Here is a 10,729-nt window from a genome sequence, read left to right as displayed (position 1 = left end):
GCTTTCTCCTTTTCCTTAGCTTCTTCATTACCAACTTCAGCTTCACCTTCTTTTGCTTTTTCAGCATCAGCAACTTTTCCAGACCTTAAGGTAATATCCTTGACTTGCTCTTTAGCTTCCTTCCTGCCTGGTACTTCAGTGTCATTGGGAAGTATGCTAGGTTGGCGATTAAGCATTGCATTGGCTATTTGACCAATTTGATTTTCCAAGGTCTTGATAGAAACCGCCTGACTCTTGCATAACAGCTTAAGTTCCTCAAAATCAGCACTAGTGGGTGCAGCTACACCTCCCTGTTGAGGATATGATTGCCTTTGAGCATAATGCTGCGGTTGTTGGAATCCAGGTGGATTGAACTGCTTACTTACGCCTTGCTGATGTGGTTGCTGCATAGCATTCTGATTATTACTCCAGCTGAAATTTGGATGATTTCTGTTGTTAGGATGATAAGTAGCTGGCACAGGCTGCTGTTGTCATGGATAATTGTTCACGTACTGAACAGATTCGTTAACAAGAGAACACTGATTTACCCCATAGGTGGCTAGAGAATCGACCTTCATAGACAGCGCTCGGAGCTGCGCTGCAATAGCTGTGGCTGCATCGACTTCCAGAATACCTGCTACCTTCCCATGCATCATCCTTTGAGTTGGGTTTTGATGCTCATTTGTAGCCATAGTCTCAATAAGATTATAAGCCTCAGTATAGCTTTTGGCCCACAAGGCACCTCCAGCTACTGCATCGAGCATGGGCTGAGATTGGGCCCCCAAACCATTATAGAAACCAGTGATCACCATCCAATCAGGCATTCTATGATGTGGACACTTTCTCAACATCTCGTTGTAGCGCTCCCAAGCTTCGCACATAGATTCTGTAGGTTGCTGCGTAAACTGAGTAAGAACACTCCGCATAGCCGCAGTCTTCGCCATTGGATAAAACTTCACCAGAAACTTTTGCGCAAGATCTTGCCAAGTAGTGATGGACGCAGCTGGTTCAGAATGTAACCAGTCCTTAGCTTTATCCCTTAGAGAGAATGGGAAAGCCTCAGCTTGATAGCCTCATCAATCACACCATTATATTTGAAAGTACTACAGATCTCGACAAAATTCCTTATGTGCATGTTGGGGTCTTCAGTCGCAGCACCTCCGAAAGAAACAGAATTCTGCACCATCTGAATAGTGCCCGGCTTGATTTCAAAGGTGTTATCCTGAATAGCCGGATGAAGAATGCTTGACTGAATGTCATCAATTTTAGGCCGAGAAAAGTCCATAAGATCTGGATCTGCCAGAACAATACGATCACCCATGATTAAAGGTTCTTTCTGCTTACTTCCTGAATCCGAATCTTCAAAATCTATCTTCTCCAGAATATCAAGAACTTCATCAGTCTCCTCAGCTGTATCTAAAGTCCTCTTGCGAGTATGAGAACGAGTTTGCATAAACCCTCGCTAAAGTACCTGAAACACAACCAGAAATAATAAGTACACACGTCTTAATCACTGAGTCCTAATGACCAATGATGGGAAGTACATAAACTAAACAAATACGCCGAGTCCCCGGTAGCGGCACCAAAAACTTGTTAGGGCAAAAACACGCACTAATAACACACGCAAGTATACGCGTTCGCAAGTAATATAGAATACTTTCTAGTTCGTTCCCACAGAGACTTAGACTAATTATGTTCAATTAAACTCACTCACCAATGTATGATTACTTCTCAATGTTAAGACAATAACACTTAGATTTGATTAACTAATTATTAACTGCAATTAACTACTATAATTAACCACTTAATTAACACTTAATTTAACAATATTAAAACACTCATGAGATCACAACTTCATTACTACTTCCTTCAATAGCTATTGTTATTACCCTTAGTATGCAACAATGATGATATTAATCGAATAACACGAAACTGATAAAAGCCAACTTACATTGTACTAATACCATTCTACCAAACATCCACAATTAAGATAGAAGTTGAATAGGCATCAATTATGTTGAGTCCCTATATGTCTACAGAAATTGACAACATAACGATTTAAACACAAATTATTCCTTTTGACTACACAAGGAGAATAAAATGGTTAGAGTTACCCACTAATCATGCATACTCGTACATGAACCTATGCTAACATGGAAAGTTCTAAATCCCAAGATCCATCGTCGCTTCACAAGAGATTAACACCCTATCTTATATGTTCGCGACGCACATAAGACGAATACGCACAACCAATACTAGATATCATACAATCATCACACACTAAGGTATTAAACAACTAACTAAAGAATTCCATAGTAAATCCGTTACGACCCCATGATCACGATTAGCCCATGATAGCACTCATCATCATAATGGGTTCATATGAAAACATGATAAATAAACACAAGAGAATAATAACTAAAACTACTTATATTAAACCAGAGTACGTCACAAGAGTAATTAGGTTCAAAGTGAAGAAAACTAGCATCCAACGTTACAACGAAATAAAGAATCACAAGAAAATATGCTTCCTCTTCGTTGCGGTGTGCTAAAACGGTCTTCTTCCTTATCTCCTTCGCTCCTTGATTAATACTACGATCCAACCCTTGTGAAATGTCTCTGAAATCTACTTATATAGGAGTCCCATAAAACCCAGATAACTCAAAAGGTGGAAGCCAAACAGAAATAGGAGTCTAAAATATTTATTCTGAAATTACGACCCTGCGCGGCCACTCAGCTTTCCTGAGCGGGCGCTCAGCTTCCTGCGCGGCCGCTCAGCAGAGCTGAGCGGGCGCTCAGACCCCTTCTGGAAAAATGATCTATTTTGCTCCGTTTCTTCGCTGCAATCTGCTCCTATCTTCCCACTTGCAATGCTGAACAGATGCCAAGGCTTATTATTGATGAATTCTCTCCCGAAATGCAACTAATACCCTGAAATGCACAAATACTAGAAAAACACATCAAATACACAAAATACTTGATTTCAAGACACCAATTTAAGCTATTATAAGATGTTCTAAGTGGTATAAAATGCCACTTATCAAGTACCACTATATGAATAACAAGTAAATTAACTTACGATAAAGCAATTATCGGAACAAAAATTATAACTTGCTACGAAATAAGTGAAATCATGCATAAACTGAACCTCTGCAACTAGCATGCTATTTCCATTTTTATACTCAACTATCCCATGACTGGGATCACCAACTCGTTCGTGTTGCCACTGGTACCAACCTGTCATCCGTGTTGCCACGGGTATCAATCTGTTATCCGTGTTGCTACGGGTATCAACCTGTCATCCGTGTTGCCACGGGTATCAACACATTCCATGACATAGGTGGATCAAAGCACTCTTTTTATCCAATTTCCAAAAACACCTGTACCTATCTCATTTCAAAACCATTCATTTTACCAGCACACATATAAAATCCAGTTCGCAAATCATTTCATTCGAGATAGGTACCTTTCGAAGTTACTTTTCCCCAGAACAGGTTTAAAATAATGATTTAAAGTTACAGGGGATACATAACTTAAAACCTTTATATTCCTTTACGAGATTAAAACATTAATTATTCATATATACTGAACCATAAAAGAATGGTCAGGGGTACTTGCCTTGCAGAGCTTACGACTAACTCTGATTGACCTTGGACTGACTTGGACACTTGGCTTTGCTATCAGACTATCCTGGATCCGACTTCCACGCTCGGGTCCTTCGCTTGAAACCTAGTTGCGCTTATCGGCTGAATACTAGGTTATCTTTAGTTCAATATCAAGTCTTGGGTTCTTCGACAGGAAGCTATAGAGTCGAAATACCCCACATTAGACGACTAGGTATGCTTGACATATCCTCGATAACACCCTACCCATACGGTAACATATCCCGACTCGTACTTATATATATTATTATAATACATACAATAATCATGGTTCACATACTCAAAACTCGACTCGATGCTCATTTTCAGAAAGCACATATACTCGCTATTACAGGAAACAAGTCGTTAGTTATATTTTACAAAATATTTATAATTAGATAACTATTTACATTCGACTGGTGGTTCTAATATTTTACAGGATACATCATGAAAATCGGGAAGCGTCTCCTTCGTTTATCAGACTACCCGTCGAATACAATCGATGTCAATTCACCACAACAATCCATAATCAAAACAACCAACATCCACAAATTCCCAAACGCCAATTCAATACTTTAATTAATTATTATTCGCATTTTACATTTATTTATTATATTAGGACTCAGAATATGATCATCACGGTCCACCGTCCGCATTTTTCATCGCGGACGGCGGTAAAATTCGTCGGTGCCCGAATAATTCTGTGTTTCCACACGAAATTTCACCGATAAATAATTAAATAATTTTCCGCACGAAGATTACTTCACGAATACTAATCAAATTGATTCCTGCAGAACATAAAATAATTAAGAGAACCATGATCGACTGCGTGTAATCACACGCGCCAAAAACTACTGCACCACAGAAGCATGAAACAATCAGAAAAAAATAAAGCAGAACAGTAACAGCAAGCTAACCCACACCAATCAAACTGTATATATGCATACGTATAAACACAACCATACATACACGACAACAGTAGTACCCAATCGCAACCCCACGCCCACGCGCCACCATAACCCGCCGGAAAGCAAGGCAGGCGGCGATGGGCACAGGAGGGACAGACAGGGGGATTACCGGAGAGGAGAACAGACGGAAAAAAATAGTCGTGGTGAGGGAGGGATTAGCGAGCAGAACTATCGAGAGATAAGGAGAGGTAGAGATGGGAGAAAGATCGATGAGAGATATGAGAATGAAAAGGGAAGAAAAGAGACTGTGATTTTTATTTTATTTTTATATTTATATATATATAACCTTTCCCCCAACCAACACATAATACATGACTGTGAAGTAGTAAAATTTGGACATGTATCAAAATAAACTGATATGAAATTCCCGTGACCCGGGTTTTGGTCCTGCAAATTGGATTTTAGTGGATATATTTGAAATTGAAAATAACCCGGAAAATTTCCAGAGTAATTTTAAAATTTCCGGAATAAATAAAAACTAATAACATAAAATTTTCATAATTTTTAAACTATTTTCGAAACGCAACTCGTACCCATATCTCACAATTAACGAACCGAGCTGCACTTAAAATAAATTTAGAAAATCACGAAACTATTCTTAAAATGTTAAAAATATCCCAATATTTATAAAAAAATAAATTTCGTAATTTTAAAATAATTTCTGAAACACAATTTATACCCACTTTTATCAATAAAACGAAATAACGCGCTGGTGAAATTGATCCCAAAAATTTTCAAAATAATTTTAAAATTTTCGGAATATTCCAAACTTAAATAAATATGAGTTTCATAGTTTTTAAAGAAATCTAAAATTAAATACGGATTTTACAAATAAATGCAATCAGAAAATCATACGGGTTAAATAATTGATGAAATATTTATTTCTAAAGTTTATAAAATCCTAAAAATAATTATTGAAATTATAAAATCATAAAAACAATTTTAGAGACATTCCAAATATTTATGCAAATAAATTTGCATTAAATTCACTTTTAAAAGTGAAAATAATTCAATACAATTCCATAATTAATTACGAGGACAACCCGATACACCATAATTCACACATACATAACAATAAAATAACCCCGAGCTGACAAAAACTATACACATAGTTTATTTATTTAATAATTCCACAAATACACATTTAAATAATACAAAAATACACGATTCGTTATATCCTTCCCCCCTTAAAAAGATTATGTCCTCATAACCTGATCTAACTAATCTAGTGAGGATATTTGTCAAGCATATCTGACTCTAACTCTTAAGTAGATCCATCTGCTCGGGAATTCTTCCAGAACATACTCACTATAGGAATAAACTTATTCCTGAGGTCGTGCTTTGTATGATCTAGAATCTAGATTGGGTCATACACGTTGCTTTAATTAAATAAAGAATACCTTACCTTGACACAATGTGTTGTCGCTATGGCAACAACACTAGCTTATAGACAACTTATTTATTTTTTTCTCAATATCTCACACAATCCTGAATTTCTAGGGCTTAGCTTTTATGCTCAAATCTTACTATTCCTTTTCAAGGCAAAACTTCCAGCGATATAAATGTTCCAACTTTTATCCCTATCCTTCCAATACGAATCTGCATTCGCCCCTTATATATCATGAATTGCTTTTAACCTTTCCCAACTAGTATTCCATATTCATAATCTAGTGAACTGGTTTAAAGATTCGATAATTCTTTTAACTCTTCAATCAACCTAAACTGAGGAAGAACTTCATACCGAGGCTTTTTTTCACCTTCGATTGTTCAAACTTCAACCCTCACTCTTTCCGATTCTTTTGTTAACTCCTCAGGGATCTTAATCACATATACTGGTCTTGTTTGAGTGATCTCTAATAGGAGACCATAATTCATACCTTGAAAACTTAACATACAGCTACTCCTTTTTTCAATCTTAGTGGAGAAATCCTTGGGCGTTCTATATGGATTTTCTAGATTTTAAATAGTTGAGGATGTTATCAATAAATACAATTATACTTATGCAAGTGCTCCTTATACACTTTGTTCAATAAATCTTCAAATATGACTAATGCATTCGTTAATCCAAATAACCTCACTAGAACTCACAATATCCATACTTTACTCTAAACACAGTCTTTAGTATAACCTCAGGCATACCCTTAGCTGACGGTAGCTGATCTTAGGTTATCCTCCAAGAATCAACACGTTCCTTTCATTGGGTTATATAAATATCAATTCTATACAGGAATTACTTATTCCTATTCGTCAACTTTTTAAACCTCTGATAATCTGCACGTAACTTCATACATTCATTCTTCTCTTCTATAAATCGCACCAGTGCACAACATGGAATACACCTTGTCTTATTATGCTTTCATCTCACAATCCTGATGTTTCCTTAACTGATTACTTGGTTCCTACTGGGTCATACGATGTGGGGCTTTCGACACTGGCTCAACTCTGGTGTTGAACCACTAAGAACTCTATATCATAATTTGGGTAATCTTGGTAATTCATCTCGAAGAATCCATGGAACTTCATTTACCACCTAAATTTCTTCTATCTCTCATATTCATTACACGTACTAGGTATACTTTACTTCCTGGTTTTGATGATTTCCTTGCTTGTGTGATTGGAAAAGACTCCTTATATTGTTATATTACCTTTGCAATGTCTTTCCAATGTTACAATTCTTAAGTATAAAAGACTAGGATGCTCCTGAATCAAATAAAACAGGTACAGAGTCAAGAGAAAACATACTTGTATCTACATTCGAGTCTCAAGCCTTGGATCTTTCGGTTATCTTAAAGGTTTTTCCTCTAGCCGTATTGGATATTGGTCCTTGGGATGCACTACCTCCAATACTTCCTTGAGAAATGGCCCTGCAACTCCTAGCAAGGTGCCCAACTTTACCACAGTTATAGCAAGTGATTTTTGGACTCTTTGAATTATACTTTGACGCGTAATGGCCTTTCCGACCGCATCTAAAACACTTATCATTCCCTTTGCACTGACCATTGTAACTTCTACCACACAACGTACAATCCATTACCGGTTGGACTGATTTGGTTGGAACGGAAGCAACTGAAGGGGAACCAGACCCAGTTTGGAATAAAGTCTGTCTCCTGAATCTTCTGTTTGTATTCTTTTCAATTCTTTCTGAAACCCTTGACTGGATTCTTCTTGATCTTGTTTGTCTTCGATAACATCCACATTCCGCTTCTCCCTTTCCCTTTCCTTGGCGGTCAATTTCTGATCACTTTCTATTACGATGGCTGCCTGCACTACTGAGGTATAAGTCTTTAGTTGTAAGACTACAACACCACTCCAAATTTCTGGTTTCAGTCCCTGTTGGAACCTCTTGGCTGTTTGAGCTTCAGAGCTTACATAGTCTAGCGCAAATCTAGCTAATTCGGTAAACTTAGCCTCATATTCTGCTACGCTTCCGTCTCTTTGCTTCAGCTCTAAGAACTCAATTTATATTTGACTCCGCACACAGTCAGGGAAATATTTCTCAAGAAACAACTCGGTAAATCTCACCCATGGAACATGGCCTCCTCCCTCTAATGCCTTAGTTGACTCTGTAATAACCCCAATTTTTGGGAAATTTTTGAAACCCTTATGAATAGTGTTTTTGCTGAATGAGAAAACTTTTCATGCCACACTATGTAGGGGTTCTGTTATTGATCTTCTGGGATATTATTAGTACTCTATGTGGTATATAAGTGTATGTAAAGATCGTCAAAATCCAATTTCCGAACACTTGGATTTTTCTCGGAAATCCACTAGATACGGAAAGGATTGAGTATAAGGTAACAGGATAAAACGGATTTAAATTAAAGGATTATAATAGAGGATCATAAAAAGGAATATAATGTATTGAGAAAGGTTAAGGGAACCTAAGTAATAAGATCCCGGGTATGATCCTTCAAACGATAAACGAAAACGAAAGTTAAGCGAACCGTATAACAGATCAGCGGTCATTAGGCAAACGATTAGGAAGTTAAGCAAAGGGATTAGAGGGAGTGATGTCACCCAACCAATGAGAGGAGGACAAAGAGGGAAAGATGACATCACAACATGACATAGGCATGACATGGGAAGGAAGGAGGTGTGGTTGAATGAGAACCACACAAATTCAAGGGCAACAAGGTAATTAACTAAATCAAACACAAAAACAAGCCAACCAAGCCAAGCAAAATCATTTTTCATCAAAATCAAAAAGCAACCAAGGCATGGTTCATCTTTGCTCTCGGCTTTTTACTATTCAAAAGGCAAGGAAATTCAAAAATCAAAGATCCAAGCTTCCTAAATTGGTGAGTTAATTCCCTAATCATCTTCATGCTTAGTTAGGGCTATATCATGAGTTTAAGCCATCAATTCCTTCTCCATCTTCTTCATTTAATCAAAGAAGAAGACTATGAATAGTGTTTTCAAGTTTTTAACTTGAAATTTTTCTTGTTTTCCTTGAAGATCCAAGCATTCCTAAGACTTCTCAAAGCTTCTTAAGGCTTCCTAGCTCCTCCCACCACTTCAAGGAAGGTATATCATCTCCAAACCCTAGATTCCTATGTATTATAAGATGATTTTGATTAGTAGGGTGATATTGTAGCTTGATGTTGTGATTTAGAGTTTGGGATTTGAAATGGTATTGAATTGGAATGGTAAATGTTGTTGTTTTGATTAAAAGAACTTAAGAATGGTTAAAGTTAAGCTTAGGCATAAGTATGAATGTTAAAATTGAATTGGTTGGGGTTGTTATGATGTGATAAGGATGGATGTTGGTTGTATGTTGGATTTGAGGTTGAATTGGGTTGGTTTTGAATGGTTTAAAATTGGAAAATCGCGTAAACATAGCCGTCGTAACGTCCGATTTCCTTTAGACTGTTTTTGTGCATAACATTAGGACCCGAGAACCCCCTGCTAGATTATGACCATTGCCATGTTTAGATAGCTCATGTTACGAGCTTCGTTTTGATATGTAGTTCATTCGATTCCGATGCACGGTTTAGGAGAAACGACCGTTTCAAGTAACGGCGTTTCGCGAACGAAACTTTTCCCCTCGCCTTACTTTGAAACATAGGTTAAAGACCAAAAAGGGTTAATTAATGTATGAAACATTTATGGTAAGTGTGTTAGGCAGTTGGTAAGACACTCGCGAAGGAATCGCCTTAAAACTCGTAAAGGTTAAATTATTAAAAATGGTGGAGCCGAGGGTATCCGAGTGACTTAAGCAAATCAGTAAGCGCAAAGCAAGCGTTAGAGTCTAAGTTAGTTAAAGTATAGATTTACAAGTGACTTTGGTTTAATTCCAACTTACTTGTTGTTTATAGGTTACCAGACTCGTCCCGAGCCTTTTATCACCCCAAGTCGCTCAGGCAAGTTTTCTACCCGTTATAACTGTTGTTGTGATGTATATATGTATTTGCATTATCTTGCGATAGATGCATGTTGGTTAATTAGCAAATATTGCAATATATTGAAGCATGCTGCTATGGTATATATATATATATGCATGCCTGTTTCGCATTCTTTCCATATATATCTGTTGATTCAGTTGATAATACCTATGCTAGAGGATAGCGGTAATTTGCATATACCCTTAGTACAGGGACCCAAAGGTGAAAATATTTTCTAAAACCGGGAGTCGAGGATCCCGAGTAGATTTTGTATATATGGATAAATATATATATATATATATATATATATACTTATATATATATATGGTCATAGTTTTCAAAACTATTAATCGAATAAGGTTTATTCGATAACTTTAACTTTATTTTATTATTGAATATTATTTCGAATATTCATCCGAGGACTTATGACTCCTTTATGTTATTATTGAATATTATTTCAAATATTCATCCGAGGACTTATGACTCCTTTATTTTATTATTGAATATTATTTGAATATTCATTTGAGGATGTATGACTCCTTTATTTTATTATTGAATATTATTTGAATATTCATTTGAGGATGTATGACTCCTTTATTTTATTATTGAATATTATTTGAATATTCATTTGAGGATGTATGACTCCTTTATTTTATTTAATGAATATTATTTATAATATTCATTCGAGGTATTATGACTCCGCTTATTACTGAAATATATTCTTTATTTTATTAAAGAATAAGGTGTCGATAATCAAACT

This window comes from Apium graveolens, chromosome 11 (genome assembly GCF_009905375.1).
Source record: "Apium graveolens cultivar Ventura chromosome 11, ASM990537v1, whole genome shotgun sequence".
NCBI classification, from domain to species: domain Eukaryota; kingdom Viridiplantae; phylum Streptophyta; class Magnoliopsida; order Apiales; family Apiaceae; genus Apium; species Apium graveolens.
This window is presented reverse-complemented; position numbering follows the sequence as displayed.